Below are 21108 nucleotides of genomic sequence, written 5' to 3'. Positions count from 1 at the left end.
TAAGCAGACCCTTAACCCCATTACCAAATCTAAGCCTGTCATCAATAGACATGCTTTTCTTCCTTGGAAGTACACGAACTACTGTGGAAGGGTCTGTGGACTCTTGGTGGATGGTTTTGTGGGTGAGGAGGGGGAGAGGTGGTGACATGGGGAGAGCAAGACAATATTTCATACCGCCTATCTTTAGGACCTAACAGCATAATCTCTATTTAGGGTCTACACAGTCAGTGTAGCAAGAGAGGGAGAGTATTCTCCAGGCACAGCCAAATTTGATGTTTGCTTTGAACCTTCCTTTCTGTTGCATCTGTCTGTACTCTGAAATTCAGCATGCAGCTCTGAATTCCAGACTGGAAGGTACCCACCAAATCCAATTAATAACCTCCAAACCTTGAGCTGTGCATGCTGCCTTACCCTTGCATCCCATGAGAGCCGAGGAAAATTCCACAGTTTGGGCCTCAGGATTCTGGTATGTGAAAGGTGTCCAAGATTTGCAGGAGGGCTGCTACATACAGCCAGCATTATTTTGTCTAATAGCTCCTGACAGTTTGCTCCATCGATCATATGGCTTCTTCCAAAGTAAAATCCTAAAAGATTTCCTGAGAGGAAATAGACACAAATTAATAATAAGCTGTTTCTCTTTTGGGAGAATTATGTGCTGATAGACAATGTTTAAGAGACACTATTAGAAAGTGGTGGAATCACACTTTGGTAAGACATGGATGATCTAAGTATGTAGATTTTGATCTGCTACACTTGTTTGAAGAAGCTCAGTCAAGTCAAATCACTCCCAAATGTAAACTTCTATGTATAAGACCAAGAGATGCCTTCATCAAACTAAAATATGCCTAGAGGTCCACTCAGAGCTTTCAAGTTTAACCAGTAATCATTCTCCTGAAGTATTCTCAGCTCACACTCAGCATTGTTCCACCACATAAGAACACTTCAATAAAACTAATTAAAAAAAAGAAATGAGAATTTGAAAGACACCTAAAGATCAATAGCTCCTGGGATTTTCAAAAGCGCTTAATTGTAAAACTCCCCCTGTCCACATTATCTGCCTCTATATAACTCTAATTACCATTGAAAATCTCTTTATAACTGGAAAGGAAAACTTTTTTTTTATTATTCAAGCTAAGCAAAATGCAGTCAGCACAAGCAGCAGAGAGTAAAGACTTTTTTAAGCCTTTGGTTAAATATTATTTGGAATTCATAATAAATGTTACAATTATATATGTCATTACAGCATAGTCTATGGTATTATATTAATACATGTATTTTTCAATTGATCCTCTTATTTCATCCTATTTGGGGGCATTTGGGGTAAAAGGAGAATGTTTTTGCTTTTAACTGAGTTGTTTTGGAGAACAAATTTCAATCATTGGGTTTTTCAGTACTGTCTGTTCAGCATTAGGGAGTCATACGAGGTAATTGCTCCTCTCTGAAACGCTGACTAAAACTTTCAAAGTCAAGAATGACAAGCGGCTTGCCATGAATAAGGTCTGCCTGGTGCAGATATTTTTATATTTGTGCTTGCATTTGAATAGCACTTAGGAATTGTGAATATGTTCACAAAGGAAGCAGGCATGTCCTAACTATTCAAACAGTGTTCCTCCATAAATAGCAGCGAGCAGGTTTGCTGTGTCTTGTGGGAATTGTGAACTCTTTCAGTATTAGATGGACAAGGAACTTTGCACCCCATCTTTCACAGCACAAAATCTTTAAATCTTGCTCAACTGTTCAGAGGCAGGGTGAGGGCTGTGAAAATCTGAAAACACTGTACAGTCATGAGGCCAAGGAGCTGTAGTCTTTGTGAGGGATAGAAAGGGAGAAGAAGTGAAAAGTCAACTACTGTATCAAGCACTTGCAAAGATCGGTTTTAGCCCATCTGAACTTCCTCATCTACAAACTTTCCAAAATAGACAAGACATTTCCAAACCAAAAACCTTGAAACTTAAAATCAGGCAAACCAATCCTCCCTCCCCCCCAGTCTTCTAAGCTTATGGAAAAAAGTTTTTGTGCTTAAGCTTTGTGTGAATGATGAAACTGGTGTTTTCTGTCCCAGAGAGCCACCACACCAAGAGCTAAGCAAAGAAAAGAATCTTTTAATGCCTTATCTAACTCCCATTAAAATCACTCTTGGATATCATGTTCATCAAGTGAGTAGCATCAGATCAACCCCCATCATGATTTCTTAGCGACAGCTTTGCTTCATAACGAGAACCAGCATGTCTCCTTCAAGGTTATATGCTGCTGAAAATTATACTGCTATAGAAAATGGGTTTCTGCAGGATATATCAAAGGCATCCTACATCCAAAACATTATTCTTCAGAAACAATGACCTGGGGTTACATCGAAAGAGACTGCAATTTGTCAGGTAAAATTTAATAAAATAAATGGAAACAGTCTTAAAACTTTGGAATCTTTTTTTTTTCCACTGAAAAAAACAACAGAGAAAAACAAAAAGAGCCCTTCCTTGTCAGCAAGTCAGCTCTATATCCTCTGCTGTTACTTAACAAGAGTTATTGAATCAGTAGAGGGGAACAGAGATTTATCCTACAGTAGGGGGTCTATTTCAGAGTATGCTGAATAGCCATTCTCTTGCTGCTGGTTATCGGGCAGCTGAGATGACTTGTGTAGCCTAGATTCAAGTTAGACTGGACGGATCTTCCCAAAATATCTGCACAAAAATAGGCTGTATTTTATCACAGCAGCATCAAGCAGTGCAGGGCAGATGAACACATTTTTTCATTCTTTCTCCTGATTCCGCTCTGCTTACTTGACTAAACATCAAACCCACCATGGGAACAACATCCTCAAAGCTAATGGAGTTGAAGCAGGAGTTAACTTGCCCTCAATATACCAGCTAGAAAACGTTGTGCAAAAGGTTGTTTCTGTCTGTCTGCCATGATTTAGGGAATGTAATAAACATACAGCTGATTTAGTTTTCAATGCAAGCAAGAACTAAAATAGATAATATTAACTCTTTGGGGTCTAGTTGTTTCTCTTTTGCAAACAATGAAAATAAACAGTTGTCTGCTGCAGTGGACCCTAAAATCCAAATTTAGTAACATTTTTAGCACAAATGTATCCTTAAACACCAAGTTAATATTGCTGCAATTAATCAAAGAATCATCAAATAACTTTGGTTAGAAGGGCTCTCTTGAGGTCATCTAGAGAATTATTGAGTCAGCTCACATACTTAAAATTAAGCATATACTTAAGTACCTTGTTAAACTGAGACCAGAGCAACTGAACTACTTGTTTCCTTAGCTAATTCCTAAGCTGTGAACCAGACATGTCACCGAACATATGCTTTCTCCCTTCTCTGTTGCAATTGTCTATCTTCACTGTTTCTCTTCAGCTGATTACTTCCTAATTCTGTCAAGAAAATGAACTTATTAGATCCTTCAAAGGGTTTTGCTTCTACCAGTAGAACCACCCCTGCAACTCCTTTAAGTCTTACTAGAATTTGGCAGGGTTTACATACAAGCTCTTTCTCTTTCGCCACTTAATACACCAAAATTAAAAAATAAGTGTCTCTGACTAAACTATCTCTTTCCCTATAGCTTTTCCTTTCTTCCCTCTCTCTAGTTTTGAACTAGCTTTTCCAAGTCTGTTTTGTCTTGATTTTGCTAGTATCTGCAAAGCAAAGATACCATTTTTCATTTCATTTAATGAATTTATGGAGTCCTGTTATAACTGTACTGGTTCCTTAGGGGAAACTACGTTAAAAAGAAAATCAATGCACAATCTGCTCTCAAGAACTAGGACTGTAGAACTCTTGTGAATATTTAAAAATTAGAGGAGGGTATTTAGTCATAGGAGAGCTGACAAATCAGAACATTTCCATCACATTTTGAAACCAAATAATTCCTATTTCTTACCAGACTCAGCAAGTGGAGATGATATCGGAGAATGGAGCCAAGACCTCCAAGGTTGGAGAACCACCAGGACCAGATCGAGCCCTCTGCTCAGCAGGACTAGTGCAGCCTGGCTTATGGGCATAGGACAACCCTGTTCCAGAAGACCAGCACACAGATTTCTGCTTATATGTTAGCGTAAGAGAGCAGGGTGCGTTCCAAGGACAGAATTACTTACTAATAACAAGCCTCCAGGGAAAGTGGGATACACATCCCACACCTCCTTCATATGCCAGGCACATTGTAGATCCCCACCTCTTCCTGCCTATAGGCTTAGCAGAATATGTTCGGCCTCCTAGCCACTTGACTGCTTTAGTCTCCCCATCTTTGTGAAGGAAGAAGAGGAAGCAACTGGACATCAAGTTTAGGCCCAAATTGTCCCACTGGCCTGAGCTCCCTGAAGATAGCAATAGAATGTAATATCTGTTCTGTATGGCTTTATAACAAAAATAACTACTAGAATGGCTTTTTCCCAGCTACTCACAAGGGAGAGACAACAGTAAATCGAACAAAAAGGGTCTTTTTTTCCCCATGTGTGGTATGATTCAATAATGTGTAACTTTCAGATAACTTTTTTTTAGCGTCACTAATGATACTAATCTGGGAGTTTCACGTCACTCATGTTTATTTGCATAACAGCTTTTCAGCTGAAGTTGGCACAATTCCTATTGCTCATGTGAAGAACAAAAAAACCATATGTTGATTGGGATGCATATTTTTGGGATGCGTCCAGCACAATTTTCTCCCTCACTGACCACAATACCAGTAATCCTTCATTCGTTCACGGCATAACACTAATCAGCATTCACTGCAGTTGTATTTTGCCAATAGTGTTGCAAAACACATCCTGGTGTCTTACATTAGAATATCACAGTTACCACACAGTTAGCAGCACAATTAGCAACAACCTCTGGAAAATTTGATTTCAAATGACTTGCTCAGCAGCTATCCCTTCTGTCCCTGCAGACTCCTGACTCACTCAGCCCATGCCTTTCCATGCCTCCAGGAAAAAGGCAGTCTCTTGCACACAACAATTTGTGTTGCTATGCACCTGATTTATCCCCCTAAATTCACTCTGGGCAGCGGATGAGACAGGTCCTTCATCAGCAGAGTACACAATCAAATAATTAAGGACTGTATTATAATGCATAACCATAAGATGTCTGATTTAATGCTCATCAGGAAACAGTAGCTGTGCTATCTCCTTGCTCTTGACAACTTTATGAAGGATTTGGTAACATAGCTTCTGGTAGTCTCTTATAAAATATACACACCCATCACAAATATTGTGATCCAGAATCCTTGCAGATCTTCTCGAAAGGGCTGCCTTACACCATGGCTGCCTCCCTCAAGGTGCCCCATGACAGCAGTTTCAGCTCTGGGATGGTTGTCTGCAACTGTTTGGTCCTCCATCTGTTGCACTTCCACAAATGACTGCATGACGCAATGATTTACCAACCCTGTGTTGGCAGATTGCATAAGATGTGTTTTAAAAGACAAAAAAAAAATTAATTTTCATATTTATTCAGGAAGATATCTTCTATGTATGCTTAGTACAGCTACCAGAGAGGAGCCTATCAGCTGTTCTTTCAGCTGCCCTAATCTTGCGACTGGTTCAGAGCTAATTTGGATTCCAATACGTGCCAGTCACAGAGAAATATTAGTTTTATGCTGGCTGCTATAGTCCCTAAATGCCATCAGCCCTGGACCTTTGAAGTGCATTGTGTTTTCCCTCTTTTCCCTTCTTAGCCCTGCCACGTTCATATGCTGGAGCTAATAATACAATGTGAGCATATGGGTAGCTCTTCCTGTCTGTGTCAGCAACAGCAATGATTCAGTCTCTTAACGTAGCGAGTTGCTTTGGCAGTGAAAGATTTGTAAGCAAATGCAGTTTATAAGTTGTTTCCTTTACTGCTAAGAAATGAAGTTTTACTGTCTGATTTCCCCCATAAAGTTACATCTTCTCCAAACCATCTCCTCATCCTCTCATTTCTCCCCAGTTCTCTCTCCCAGTTCCATCACTTAGATCTGTCCCTCCTCTTCCTGGGACAGGGGCAGCTCCAGCTCCTTATTCTTGAATGGACAACACCTAATGGCTTGTGGGGAGGGGAAAAAAATTCCTCTCCAGTCTATGATGTCCGTTTGTTGCATCTGGAACAGCTACTGTCAAAGGCAGAGTACTAGCAGCTGGATCATCAGTCTCATTTCCAGTAGTTCCTGCCTCCTCAATTTTTTCATAGCAACTAGCGAAGTGGTATAACTACCTACAGACTAAGAGAGCAAGCAAATATGTTTTTCTTTAAATGGGTACAAGGTATCTATTGGCAGAATTACATGCATTCTCCTGGCAGGTACCCACATTGAAGATTCTACTGATTTAATTACAAGTGGTGACTAGTTTCAGGCTAGATTTCTTCCTGATCCCTACTATCCTCTACCTTCAGCCTTTCCCTCTTTGACTGAAGAGCACAGTAGTTCCCATCCCTTGGCTCAGAGGACTATGCGGCAGTGTTCCTTAGACCTGCATGGCCTGGCTAAATACAAACACATCAAGAATTATTCTTGTATGCAGTCATAAGCAATAACAATCTTGCCATGAAATGGTGACACGAAACATGCTGCTATTTCAGTGCTCTGTCTGAGTCCTCTCAGTTGTTACTTGCAGTGGGTCTGGCCTGACAGTCACTGACAGGAGAAGGAAGGCTCCCAGAGGTTTCAGTGGCCTTTAGATTTACGCAGTGTGTACTTGTGACAGGTCGGTATCTCCATGGATCTACTTTGTGGTGGTCTCTTTGAATATTTGGATTTGTAAGAAACCATATTCCTTAGTTCATTCCAGAGGCATCTACAATTCCTGAATTTATTTCCTACTTGTACCTGTGTTCAATGACTTTTCATTAGGTGAGAAGAGAGACAAGCCTGTTGTGAGTGCTGGAGTTAGTTCCCCTAGAAAGTTCAGTGGGGAATGATTCATCATCTTGCACTTGTTTTGCCTGAATTTCCTGCTGATAGATGCATTTCTCAAATGTTCAGTTACAGAGGAGATAATGCCACCCTATTTAGGTAACATCTCTAACTACGATTAGCACAGATGTGGTTGAAATGCAGCACATCCACCCAGTCAACACAGACTTCCTTTGGTCTACAACTTAATTTTACTTAATATCATTTTCAAAAAGCATTACATAGCTAAGTTAACAGCAATATCATCACTGCAATTGAATGTTTTGACTGCAGGATGTTCGTTATTGCAGCAGTTCAGCTTTGACATTTATTTTGCTCTAAAAGACTGTAAACCAGTCATCATTAACTTGTACTGAATTCAATATATAACATTATTTCCACATCTTGAAAATATGCAGCCTTCTCAGTTCCCCTATTTTTGTGATGCCAATCTGTGAGTCATTTCTGCACAACTAAGCCTTTTTTCAGATTCAGTTCCCACTATTTTACTCTTGGATTGTGCAAATTTGAGGTCTGTGGCCTATCAATACTATTGCTCACTTTTGAAACACCTGTTTCTTACATTGCTACGTTTCCAAGCCTCATCAGAAAAATGATTCCGAATTTGCAAGTGGTTCTGCGATCCACGTCTAGGAGAGCAGAGCTGGTGCCCCATGGTCACAGCAGCTGTCTCTGTGGCTGAGAAACACTTTGGGCTCTGGGGCAGCTCAGAGGTAGCCTCTCCCTCATGGCAACACCCACCAGTGCTGCATTCCCTTGGTGCTGGATGAGCCAACAGAACTGCGGGTGTAAGAAATGGAGAGAAAGAGGCAGGCTCAGGTACTCCAGGTCATCTTTTAAAAGACCCTTCCTCTACCACTGCCTGTGAAAGGAAACTAGGAAACTACTCACCATAACTTAGCCATTTAAAGCATGAACTCCTCTAAGTACTTTCCACAGAAAATAAATATAGCGAAGTCCCTAGCAAACAGCACAAAGTTTTCAGTTGTTCTCCTTTTGAGGATCAAATTTCTGCTCATGATTGCATGGTATTGTTGATCAGATTTAACTTACCTCCTGGAGGGTTACAAAAGAAAATCTGTGGGAAAGTCTGTCCCAAAAGAGTGTTTGCAGTGATTGCTGAAGAAAGTGTGGTGCCCAGATGACAGCACGTGGGTTCACAGGATCTCCTCAGCAAGATTGCTCTGCATGTGCTATCCCTAAAACAAACATAAAAAAATCCCTGCAGCAAATCACTGAATTGCTGTGTACTTAGTGTATGCAACCAAAACATGAAGAAAACCCCAATCTTGAATACAGTATTAACCAAAGCCTCAAACGGACACATTCTTGCTGAGCCATCTCAGCCCCCATCCTTCCCATGCTGTCAAACATTGCACAGGGGAAGAGCACTGTCCTTCCACCCTGGTCTGTCTTGGGTTTGAGGTCTCACCAAGTACCCTGCTGCTGTGCTGTTTCCCAAAGGTTTGACTTCTTACCATGGAAAACTAGGGAGGGTCCAGAATGGGAAAGCCCAATTCCAGCTCTCCCTTAGTCTCAGTGAGGATGAAAGTCTTGAATGAAACTCCATGCTGTGAATGAGGCTTAGGACTATACTAGAACTTCAGGTTGTCACATTCGATCTTAGCCTGGCCCTGAAGCCAGTTGCTGTAGCTCATGCCATTGCTAATAGAGTCAGAAGGGGAAGGACACTGGTATTTTTAAACTTTTAAATTGGCATAAGGAATTGCCACTTGCTCAGAATAATTAGAAAAATTTTAAAGACATTGCAAGGATCAAGGATTCAACACATGCCAGTAAATGCCCACACACTGCCCTGTTAAAAAAGCTAATATCCTACAGTTAGTGAATGGATAGTAAGATCATTTGGAGACTGTTTCTCTCTGCATAATATTTCTCTCTCTGGATAAGAATATATCCTATTGCTAAGGTTGGAAAGGAAGCAGTTTCTTTTAAGCTCGGAATATCCCTGTGGACAGTTGCTTAAGGTCAGTATTTCCCCAAATGTCTGCTTTCCAGTCAATAAGTTTCAGTGTTCTCAAGTCACCCCTACATATTTCTCCCATGTCACATTCTATGTACTTTAGCCTTCAGTAGATAAAACTAAGATGTGAGTTCCCTGCACATATTCACACTTTGTAAAATGTATCCAATTGCCTGCAGATACTCTGTGCTGTATTCCTGCTTTTAAAAAACTCCCTGCTAATCAAGTTTTCTGGCAGACAGAATCTGTTTATTCAAACAGAATCACAGACTTCAGCATAGAAGTCTGGACAAATTAAATGCTCAGAAATGGCTTCAAACAGTAATTTACTTCTAGGGTCATTTAATCATTTTAGAATAAAAACAAGAGAAATACTGATGGCACTAAAGCTGTGTATGGGTCTTGAGGCTTCATTCCATGGAAAAGGATCCTCTGCTAGCGCTGAGCAGGTATAACCACCACTACTCCCCTCTCCCTGCCGCAGCCTGATTCAGCATCCTGAGAGAGGTGTACCCATGAAGGCCAGAGGCTAAAACCATTAAAGGGGGGCTAGCGCATAAATGATATTGACCTTTGCATGGCTGGGAAGTAGGAACTTCTTTATTAACTCCAGTCACTTAAGTCAGAGCCTCAGCTTTTACACAAACCAGCACATATGCACACCTGGTTTAGGAGAAGGCATTTCAGGTGGTAGCAACTACTGGAGCAGGAAAAGAAGGGTGCATAGATTAGACACTTCCCTAGGAGTCTCCTTTCATTTCCACATGCCCAAGGTTGGGAGAAGAGACTTCAGGATCTACGGGGAAAAAGGATGCCTGCAATTTGTATGAAATAGAGCCTTTCCCTGCCATGGTCTCCTCCCTCCTTGGAATGGCAGTGAGATGGGAATGAAGGCATGGAGAGCCTTCATATGGTGGTATGTCAGGAAAATTATCTCCCCATAGACCTGAGCTAGAACTGATATGTAAGGTTGTATGTTTTTGTTAGGCTTGGTTTTGTACCTATCTTCTCTAGACATACTGCACACATTTAACAAACAGAACTTTAAACAGCTATGAAGAAAATTGTCCAGACATCCTCACTGCTTCCATTAGGTCCTTCAGAGCTAACTCCATCAGGAGTGTTGAGATAGATAAGAACTCATTTCCACATGTGTGCAATCTAGTCATACTGTGTTGCTGGTAGAAAATTCAACTTAACAAGCCTAAAAATACCACTTTTTTCCTCAAACAAGTTCAAGCAGAAGGTGAAATTGGGGTCTGTAACTGATGACTTTGTTTCCTTAAAAAGGGCATTTCTGAGCTTGTTGCCTCCCTCTACAAAACCAAGCCTCAAAGCACTGCAAGGGGTTTGTAATGAATGAGATCCCCCAGAACTTCTGTCTCAAAAGCCTCTGTGCCAGCACATAGCCGGAAGCACTGCTTAATGTATAATCCTGCTTGCCAGTGTCAATTAGGAATTTCTTGACCTCTGGGACAACCTTCATTAAATGAATTTAAAATATAAATCTTCAGCAAGAAATTGAAGGTCTGGGGAAATGGTCCATGTTGTATTGCTATTAAGACTCTCTTCCGCTCAGTTGTTTCTCAGTAATCTCAGAGGAGAGCTGCAATCAGACATGCTACCTCAGTTTCATGTCCTAGCAATTAACTTCCTGAATAACAGCAAAGCCTGTTTCAGCCAAAATGGCTGCAACTGGCAAAGCACAAACAAGCCCCTCAAACTCTGCAGGCTGCCCCCCATCTGAGAGCTTCATGAGCCAGACTGCAACGATTTGAGCTATATTCAGGAAATTTCTAAAATGTAATAACAACTGGGAAGGAACTAACAAACTGGGGAGAAATTTGCATCCTTTGTTTTGAAAATATGCTCTCACTTGCCAATTGTTTTTCTGAAATCATCAAAATGATCTGATGGGAGGCTGGGAACAAGGTTGGAATTATGTTAGGAGGTTCAAATAATTCTCACAAAAGGAAAGACAGGCTGGTAGTGAGTACAGGTGTGCTGGGGGCAGAAAGGGAGACACCATCCCACACCATCCAGTAGCAAAGACCTTTGCATTACTGAGGAGCTAGTTACAGTCCCAAATTAAAGTCTGGACTTTCATCCCTTCTCCATTTGATCCACCTTGATACCATCTTTTCACTGGGCTTCCTATGCAGCTGTATCATTGCTACTGACTGTTCAAGCTGAAGAACACATTCTTGTGGACATCTTCCTCTGAAGAGACAGGTCCTTCCTTCTGACTATGACTACCACAGCTATGTACCATTCTTACTCCTTGTGTGGCACCTTTATCTGATATTGAAAACCATTTCACTGTAGAAGTTTTTAATGCCTTAGCACCTGCTGCTTCATAGAAGGCCAGAGTAACATATGAGCCTCTGGAAGAATTGTCTCCATCGGTTAAAGTGGAATAGGGTATAAATCCTGGGCATATTTCCCCCAGCGAGGTCAAAAGAAAGGAAAAGTTTCTGCACCAAGCTCAAGTTTCTGCAAGCCCATTCTCAGAGTTTAAGTCACAGGGCTGTAGCTCCATAGGGTGGAAATTTTTGGCTAAATATGGTCTAGAGAGAAATATGATTAAAATGGCCTTGTTTCTCAGAATGCAAAAGAGCTACTGTTTCAGCAGAGGCACTCCATGCCTTCACTCCGCTGCTTTCCTTTGCGCCCTGTGGAGCCATGTTAGCAAGGGCTCAAGGTCTGACAAGAGGAGCTCCCAGGAGCACACTTTCTGAAGGAGAAGTGATGTCCAAGAGCAGAGAGTCCAGAAAGATGAGGCAGCAAAGGAAGGCAAAAGAATATCCAAAATGATGTTACTTGCTCCACAACAGTTTCCTCTTTTTGGTCAAGCTGTGAGTGACCCATGACTTAACAGAGTGGAATGAATGCCTTATTTCCTCATGCTCCCTAGAGATGCCCTGCTCAAATTAATTTCTGCCTAAAGAACACAGCCATCTATTTTGTCTGGTTTGGTCTGGTTGAGTTTTTCCCATCATTGCTGTATTTTTTGAAGTCCCAGGAGTTGGGTGGAGTGTTACAGTTTGAGTTATCTTCAGTGCTGCCACTGGGAATGCCAAGGAATCCTATGATGCTCCACCCATCTGAATTTTAGGGGGCTAAAAATCAAATTCCCTGAGGTACTGTTAAAATCCCGGGCTTTAATAGAGCAGAACTGTTTCTCTCACTTAATAACAGCGTATGCCTTGGCATTGCCAATGTTTTTCAGAGGCTGCTTTTCTCATTTTTCTTTCCTTTCTTCTCCAGAAAGGTAAAAATAAAAGCCTCTGTCCCTTTCTCTGCATCCCTGTTGCTCTGTTTTGCACAAGAAAGGGAGCAAAGGTGGTTCTTTGTGTGACTCCCTGTGTAAGACACAGCAGCCTTACAGCTTTTCTAGTCAGCACAAAACTGGCCAAGAACAGGCAAAACAGCTTGAGTCTCTGCACCAAAAGAGCCCAGGGACAGCGAAAGATGCTGCAGCAAAGAACTTCTGGAATGACTGTGAGGAGTATAAAGTTTCTTTGTGCTGGGGTTTTCCCTGGGGAAATTTCCACCAGGTTAGATGTCTTTTTCATATAAATGAAGTGATGTAAGGGAACCAGTTTCCTAAAGTTTCCTCATTCTTTTGATAAATGCACAAAGCTATGAAGACAGCATCTGCAAATGTGTGTTTTCTCACTTGCTAATAATGCTCAGTGATTAGTTCCTCTCTCAGAAAGAAGCAATAATCCCTTTCCCTAGGAAGCTCTTCTAGCCCTAGAGAAAGTCCTTATCTGCTTAAATAGCTGTAAGTTCCCCAGGAGTCGGATGCTCTCTTATCTTTTCTTGAAAACAAAGAGAGAACTAGTTAAGAACTGGTAGCTGGTTCTGTAGGAAAGGGAGACACATATGGTAGGAAAGAAGTAGTTTCCATTATCTGGACTAGACCAATAATCTCAGCTGTATTGGTGAAAAACAGCAGTTGCTATTCCCACAGGACAGAACTGCTGAAATGTCTCTTGCCTGCTGGGCCCATGCCAAAGAAGGAAAATACTTTTCACTCAGTGCAGTTCAACCCAACTGACAGTGGGAGTGAGGGAAGGTCAAAGATGAATGGCAATATCAAAAGATCTGGATCCACCTGGAGCTGTTGAATTTCCCACAATAAAACTGTTTGAAAAGCTTTCTCTGCTTATTTTAGCTGATTTGGTTCTGTTCATCACCTTTTTTCCTCAAAAGCTGTATTTTACTTCAAAGAAAGAAATTGGAGAATGCAGAAATTGGAGATGGTGATAAGCAATTCCTTTGCACCCCTTCTCCTTGGCTTATTTCACTTGTTTATTTTTATCTTACTTAGCTTATGTCAACCTCAAAAGGAGAAAATGTATTGTTATTTTTTAATTTCCTCACATGCATACACACATACGCAGACAAAAACTCCTCTTCAAGAAACAAGAAAAGCAACTTGTTTTTTAGTGAGAGAAATTGCTATTAACCTAAAATCATAGAAACTGGCTGACTGTCTGGATAAAGTTAGGGTGGCTAGGAAGAGCCCTCCCACATTCTGGGGCTCTGCTTCTGTACCAGCTCTATGGTGACTTATTTCTGATGACGACCATTATTACATGCTGTAACTTTCTCCCTAATGGTTCTCTCATTCTTCACCAGCTCATGCAAACTCTTTCTCTTCATCCCATTTTATTGGGAAGCCTTTATACTATTCCTAGTCACTTGAGAAAACAGTTGTCTGTGTATTTTGGGCACTGGAATAAAAAGTGACCTGCATTTTCCATCTCTTCATTAACCCATACCCTCATCTTAGGGTCATACAGGGATTGCTGGCTCTGTCCTTTCTTCCTCTGTTCTTTATGGAGTAGTCTCAAAAGCACTGCTATTTCTGTGGAGGCTGGTGATATCACTCAGAAAGCTCATAACTAACACATGATGCTTTTCTAGTAGCAGATCTTCAGCTGGTCTACTTCAGCCCAGTGACACTTCTACAGATCTGTCCCCTTAAAGCCTTTGTACAGTCAGGGCTTCATGAGAGCAAACTGTACTGTGAAAGTTTTACACGTATTTCAATGCGGAAGATCATGAAACTAAAACTTTTGAGGATTTTCTGCATAGTAAAGGAGAGGAGCATGTGCATGGCAAATAACCAAGAAAATTCAGATAAACATCTTGGGTGAAAAGTCAGATTTTATCTATTTTTGTGACTTTAAACAAGAAACTCTACTTACGTATTAGACCAAAAGACCCCAGTGAAACAGTCCGTAGCAGAGTTCTTGTCAACACACTTATCCTTTCAAGTCTTTCTAAGCAGTCTCACTGACATGTTGTTTCATTTCCTCAGCATGAACTTGGTAATTACAAATCTCCAGAGCCATCACCCTGCAAGGGAAACAGAAGTTGCATCAAAGCAGCAGATTTAAAGAGCAGTTTTTGGAAGTGCAAGTTCAAGGGATCCAGGACAGTGCTCAACCTTCTAAGGATAGATGGAGAGAAGCACCAAGGGAAGGCTGAGATGGAAACTGTAGCTTTGTGATCCACACCTCGAGGTGGAGAAGGAACTGGGAGCGGTCGGCTGTACCAGTGTGAAATGATAAAGCATCAGGCAGGGGATGCAAGGAGGATAATGATGGCAGATAGCATCATTGAACATATTTGCCAGCAACAGTTCTTACTGGAGGTATTCAGAAACTTTGTATCATTTGCCATCCTTTGCAACAGAGGCAGGACATACAGCTAGATATCTTCTGGACAGACATATATAGCCACATGTAGCCCTGATTTTGAATGATAGCATTTTTCATAGCTTTAGCAAGAATTTTCAGTCACATTGGTTAGATGTCTTAGCAATTCTTCCTTTTCCCAGACCCTCTCCTCTCTGGCTATTAGCTAACATGTTGCTGCAAAGTTTTTGCAGCAAATGCTGCTCTGATCTGACAACATGATTTATTTGCTCTGCGCTTTCCCACCTAACACATGCAGTGTCTTTACAGAAGATATGCTTTCAAGATATCTGTTGACTCTCTTGCTAACCAACCACAGGTTATTAAATACTTCATATTCAAGGAACTTTCTGCTTGGTGTCATAGCTGCTACCAGTTCCACATGCCTTTCTTGCATCACCACCTCCACACACAAGGACCACAGTTTGGCAAAACTTGAGAAGTTATATTCTGTTAAGAAATGAGTTGGAACCATAGTTTTTCCAGGCTTACTCAGCCCCAGGACATTTTTTAACTAAATAGAATTGCATACAAATAATGTTAGAATAATTTATGTTCACCATTAAAGAGCTATAAATAAAAGGAGATGTAACCTAGGGCCCTGGCTCCAAATGACATGGCTCTGCTAATATTATTACAGTTCCTGCTGCCATCAGACTGGAATAGCTGGAATTGCACCAACTGGGACAGAGACCATGGTTCAGAATAAATACAGACCATCTAGCTACATCAGAGGATTGTGATTAGGCCTCGTTAGCAACTTCTCTTTATTAAATGATTCCTGGGGGCTATGAGTCATACTCAGAGTCACTTGACAAATGAGGAAGAATCATCACACTGGAAGTTTTCACAACATAGTGATGAAAGAAAAAGATGTTGCCTAACATTCTTCTCATTGAAAAGATCAATTTCTCTACAAGAATTCAATATGCTGGAATATTGAATATTTTGATAAAACTTGTGGTATTTGTTCTTGTTGACAGAAATGTTGCTGGGTACCTCCTCAATATAGCACCTCCTATAAAGCTACAGAAATCAGTTTCCAGAGGAGTGGAAGCCTTCCTTTGGCTCAGTACAGCTGCCCTGACGAAGAGGAGAGACGGCTGTACCTAGGAGTGCTAGGTACACATTGAAGCCTAACTTTTCACACCAGAAGTAACTCCTCTTTACGCCAGTACGTCATGCTTCAGCCCCAAATCTGGCCCTTGTTTTCCTGAAATCAGAATTAAAAGGAAACATACAAACAAATATGCATTTAAATAAATATATGCATTTAAAACAGTGGGAATTCATATTCTGTTCATGCTGTCTGAACGTTATTAGGAATCACCACTTTCTTGGAAATCGCACCGTGATCCTCATGAAAGCACTGCTCAGATCTGGTAAAACACATCAAGATTAGAAGCCCATGTCAATGTTATGTATTGTTTTCCATATGTAAAAGTTGTCCTTGCTGAAACGCAAGTTGGAGCTCTGCTATCATCTTCTGCAGATCTGAAGGTTTGAGCTAGTGAATAATGTCTTGTCACTGTCAGCTGGCATTACACTGTGTGGGGAATAATCTCACACTTCATTACTCCATCCTACATGGGTTCAGTATTGGCAAAGGCTGAAGGATGTGATTAAAAGTGCTAGCTGAGCAATCTGGTGTAGTCGGGAAAATCCTGTTTTCCTAGTTTAGCAGCAAACTAAACTAGCATCTTCACCGGGATCTGGCAAGATTGCCTCTTACTGTTCCGATAAAGCAAGCTACAATCCTTGAATGAGAAAAGGATTTTAAAGGTAGCATATTTTCTTTGCACCACTGGATGCAAGTCACATTCTTTAGAACAGAATGCTCTGCTAATGTATTTCTTTCTACAGCTCCAAACATTGTATTACTTTTTCGCAACGACAGTTAACAAAGTAAGAAAAACTACATTGAACTTTTCTGCTATAAATTCACAATGAACTGATTTCAGTGGATATTGTACTCTTTTGTCTGCGTAATTGTGGATATTAAATTTCCACTACAACTAGAATTTATGCAAATGTTCCACTACAGAATCTGAGTATCAAAGTAAAAAGTGAGGAAAATATCTGCATTTTTTTCCCATTGTGAAGTATTTTGTCAAATCTAGTATTATTTTTATGGGATGGAACTTCTTAGAGTGAAAGTGGCATTTTCCCCATTTATTTAAACTTTCTTGTTCTGTTTTCCCACGTCTCATCAAAATATTCACTTATTCACAAAGTGTGAAGAGATCAAAAATGCTTTAAAACGTGAAAGATACTAACTATTTTGAACCTTTTCTTAAAACCTGCTGAATTCTGAGGTCTCATCATTCCACTTGAATTAACAGAAAATGAAGATGCTCTGGAAATGACGTCCATTTATCTCTCATTTGTCTCTTCAACTACTGTCTGCCTTTCATTTCAGAAAAAAAAAAAATAGGTTGAAAACCTAAAATCTCCAGGGAAATGGAAATTCCACATTTCAATCCATTTTAGTCACACTTAATCATGTAAGCAATAGTACCAAAATTCAGTATGTTCATATATAAAGCACAGCAATCCTTGATCTAAGTTTGTGCTCAAATGCTTTGCTAGATCAAGGCATATCTCAGGAGAGCATTTTAACCTTGTGGCTATCCTGACTGACTCAGTCCAACTCACTAGAACTCATGTTCATAATCCCTCCAAAAGCTCACACCATCAGCTGAAACTTCACAGTGTTCACTTGCTGTTCCTTCTCATTTTACAAAGAAAAGACTTGAATCTTGTGAATTAGTCTTTAAAGGCAATTGAATAATTTTTCTTTCCACAACAATATTTTGTATGAAAGAACAGAATACCCAAGTGTTCAAAATCAGAGAGTCTGGCAAATAAACTTTCAAAGAATATGTGACCCACAGTGTCAGGATGTTATTGTCCCACCTCTGCCAACTGGACTGTCCCTAAGGGCTGTTTACTAATTGCTAGTGGGACTTTGAAATGAAGAGCCCTTAGGGAGTGCACAGGATGCAGCAGTCCATGCAGTTAGTGCATGTGACACTAGGACATCAAATTGATGCCTGCTGGTGGGAAAGCCTGTTTTCCCTCCAACTTTTCAACTGTGAACTTGGAAAACCACTTCCATAGTGTTGTGTATGCTCTGAGTCACACTCTATAATCCAGGGTAACCGAGATGAGAGAGACCTTCTGCTTTCTAGTCTTACAACTGATTGGCTGGTGCCCAAGTCCCGTTGTGAAATGACACTATCACAAAAGGGTCAAGAGCAAAACATTTTTTCTTCCAAAAACAGAGAAGTCACTTGGTCTCTATGACAGATAGCTGTTCTCACAATCTTTCAGTAGTTGACTATGGCTAAAATAACAGTGAAAAAAAAAAAGAAAGAAAAAATCAGTAAGTTAATGTAAAGAGCTTTCTGCTGCTGTAACAGATAGCCCTTAAACACAGAAATGCATGATTACGTTGCAGCTAGGAGAGTATTGTAACTTTTTTATACCAAAAAAGGGAAGTTGAAAATTCTGACTCAGGAGGAAAAGCTTTATGGCTTTGCTGATGTTGGGTTGTTCATCCAGTCATCTGCAGGCTACCTTTCACAAACAGTGAACAATTTTTTGGAGTGAATGTATTAAAAGTGAGTGTTCATGACTGACAGATGTTGGGAACTTCAGTGTCCTCTGCACAGCTGAAAAACGGGCATTTCAAGCTTGCAGATCTTTCCATACTTACTAGGAGCAATCTTTGTGTAGCCAGAGGCTTCACTTTGATCTCCATTCCCATTCAGCTGGTAACTGTGATTGCACCTTCAGGGCAAGCTGCAAGTATATCGCTTAGAACTGTGGAATTGTGGTTGGATCAGACTTTCAGAGGTCATTTGGTCCAACTGCTCCAGGCCTTGTCCTGGTGAGTTCTGAATATCTTCAAGGATGGAAATTAAACATGCTCTCCAGGCAACCTGTTTCAGTGTTCAACCATTCTGTGAAGATTTTTATTCTTATATCCAATTCGAATTTACCTTGCTGCAACTTGTGTCCATTGCCTCTTGTTCTTTCTCTGAGAAGAGTCTTGCTCTGTCTTCTCTAATACTCTCCCTTAGCTAGTCAGGTTAGCAGGGCGGTGGGACAGCTGACTGGATAGTTCTTAGAATTATAAACATCTGAAGATTGAGATGAAATCGTGCTCATTAGAGGAATTTATCTTCTTAGACAGTCTAAGATTTGAGACTTCAGCTGCAATACAAAACTCTGTGTGCTCAAGGACTTTGCCCAACAGTGAAGAGTGTGAACAGATGATTTGCAGGAGAACTGTCTTTTATGCCAGCATGAGGCATGTGCCTGACTGCTGTGATGGAGATCAGTTCTATGAGGGACTTATCATTTCAGTAACATTTCTGAAAAAATACCACCTGTCTTTTCCCCAGAAGCCTATTCTGGGCACACTTGATAAACAAAAAATGAATTGGGAAAAAAATGAGCAAACATCAGCCTTATCTTGACAGATTTGTCTTGAGTAAAAAATGAGACACTGAAACTTAGAAGACCTGGGTCTACCTGGCATTTTGGCTAACCTATGCTAGGACTTACGCTCCCATGCAGTCCCATACCAAATCAGAGACACCTTTGATGTCTGCAGAGCACAACACCATGCAGAGATACTAGCCTGCGTCCCAAAAATATAGCCACATGATTTTACAGCTGAGATAATGAGCTGAGAACATAGCCCTGTCTGGACAGGTGATCTGACACAGCTCTGGCACTTCCAGTTCTGGGCCTAATTAATAGTGCTATTGAACAAATGCCAGTAGATGGAAAGTGAAGCTTTGTCATCCCAAATCAGCTCTCTTATTAAAGACACAAAAAATAAAAAATAAGACAACATGTAAAACCACAAGGGAACTCTCTCACTACAGGTGGAACAAATTTTTACTGATTCATAAATCATTTGATCATTTATATCATTTATATCATTTTTGATTTGATTGATAGCATTCATAATTTCTGCAACAAAAACTCATTTTTCCTGTTTTAAAATATCTGGTAATTTCACTGAGATCTGACTACAAATAAGATTGTATCTGAAGATCCTTGAAATGGTTTATGCACTTGACTGGAAATTAGAAATAGCTCTGAAGTGTCTGCAATATAAAGTAGGAAACACTGGATCACTAGAAACAGTGGCACTGCTCTGCCAAATGCCAGAGGAATTCCACTCTGCCATCTCTTCATGCTCTAAGTTAAAGATTTATTCAGCAGCTTTGCCCCTTCCATTAGATTAGCCTGTTTAAAGGCAGCAATTCTATCAAATGGGGTCTCCAGAGAATACTTCAGCTAATGAGTCACACTATTTTAGCACAGAAAAAAAGTGCTTCAGAGGGAGAGAACATTGGGAAAAAAAAGTGTGTCTAATGGAAAGTCACAGGAAGTGCAAGATGATCTTTGCCAGCTTTGGAGAAATCCAGAGATAACTAGAGATAGTGTTAATATCAGACTCCTTAATTCTTTACTAATACAGGACAACAGATAAGGTGCCGATATACCTAAGCATCTGAATTTAGATGGTACTGAGCAGTGTGTGTACAATGACACTCCAAGAAACCTGAACTAGAGGCATCTCAGAGAAAAAAAAAAAAAAAAAAAAAAAAGCACACATCAAAGAGTAAAGCTATTATTAACTGTAGAAAAAGAGTTGTGACAGTCAGTCCTCCTATGGGGTCCTCCCAAATCTACCTCACCGGCTCCCAGCTATGTGCTCTCAGCACGTGGCACTGTGACACATGCTCAGGAAGAAGGCACATTACAATGCAGCAGAGTAGATGCATGTCACCATCAGACAGACATAGTTATTATGGGAATGAACAACACTATTTTATTCAAGTAACTAGCTGAATGTGGTTACTCAAAGGCCAGTTTCCTTGGAGTTTCCTCCTTCTCTCAGCCTCCTGGGGAAAAAGTGACAATCATCTTACAGATGAGCAAAGGAACAGCTGTACCAATCCACCAGCTCAGTATCTTCCCCCTAGCAATGGGCAATACTGAATACCTAGAGAACACAATATAAGCAATCTGCAAGCTGATCTTTGCACCTTACCTTCTGCTTAGATGCTGCAGAACACTCTTTGACAGTATGGAACTTCATTTAGAGCTGTGACATGTTTGATTACTCCTCTTTACCTTAGGGGCTGATGCACTGATGATTAGCCCTAGTTGAAGATCATTTCCTGACTCTCTGCTCTGCTGTACAGGACAGGGCTATTAATGACCAGTCTCCATGATATGTCTGAAATACGATGACTCTGATGCACCCTGACTCTTCACTCCCACTGTTGTCTTCTGTGAACTGTAATAAAAATGCTGTTAGCCAATCCCTTTCTCTAGGGAGAAGAGATACCAGCACAGAAAAGGTGATTTACAGCAGACGAATGAGAAAGGTCAAATGAATATCTCATTTAGGGCCTGATCATGCTATCATTACTCACGAAGAATAGTTGCTTACTTCCATCAGGATCTACTCATGCATCCTTGCCTTGACATAGCATTTGG

General features: G+C 40.6%; 1 long non-coding RNA gene across 1 annotated transcript in view; it reads right to left on the bottom strand.

Annotated features, from left to right (window-relative positions):
• Window positions 1-20896, bottom strand: part of LOC112994362 (uncharacterized) — a 39847-nt gene extending 18951 nt beyond the window's left edge. The window contains exons 1-6 of the long non-coding RNA XR_003261933.2: window positions 20657-20896; window positions 14089-14239; window positions 7939-8084; window positions 5196-5381; window positions 3886-4015; window positions 412-596 (exon numbers count right to left, since the gene is read on the bottom strand). This is a non-coding gene — a long non-coding RNA (uncharacterized LOC112994362). The remainder of the gene's footprint in view (window positions 1-411; window positions 597-3885; window positions 4016-5195; window positions 5382-7938; window positions 8085-14088; window positions 14240-20656) is intronic.
• Window positions 20897-21108: the final 212 nt, after the last annotated feature.

The sequence above is a fragment of the Dromaius novaehollandiae genome, chromosome 15 (genome assembly GCF_036370855.1).
Source record: "Dromaius novaehollandiae isolate bDroNov1 chromosome 15, bDroNov1.hap1, whole genome shotgun sequence".
Classification (NCBI taxonomy): Eukaryota; Metazoa; Chordata; class Aves; order Casuariiformes; family Dromaiidae; genus Dromaius; species Dromaius novaehollandiae.
Note: the sequence above shows the minus strand (reverse complement) of the source record. Positions and strands in the feature narration are given on the sequence as shown.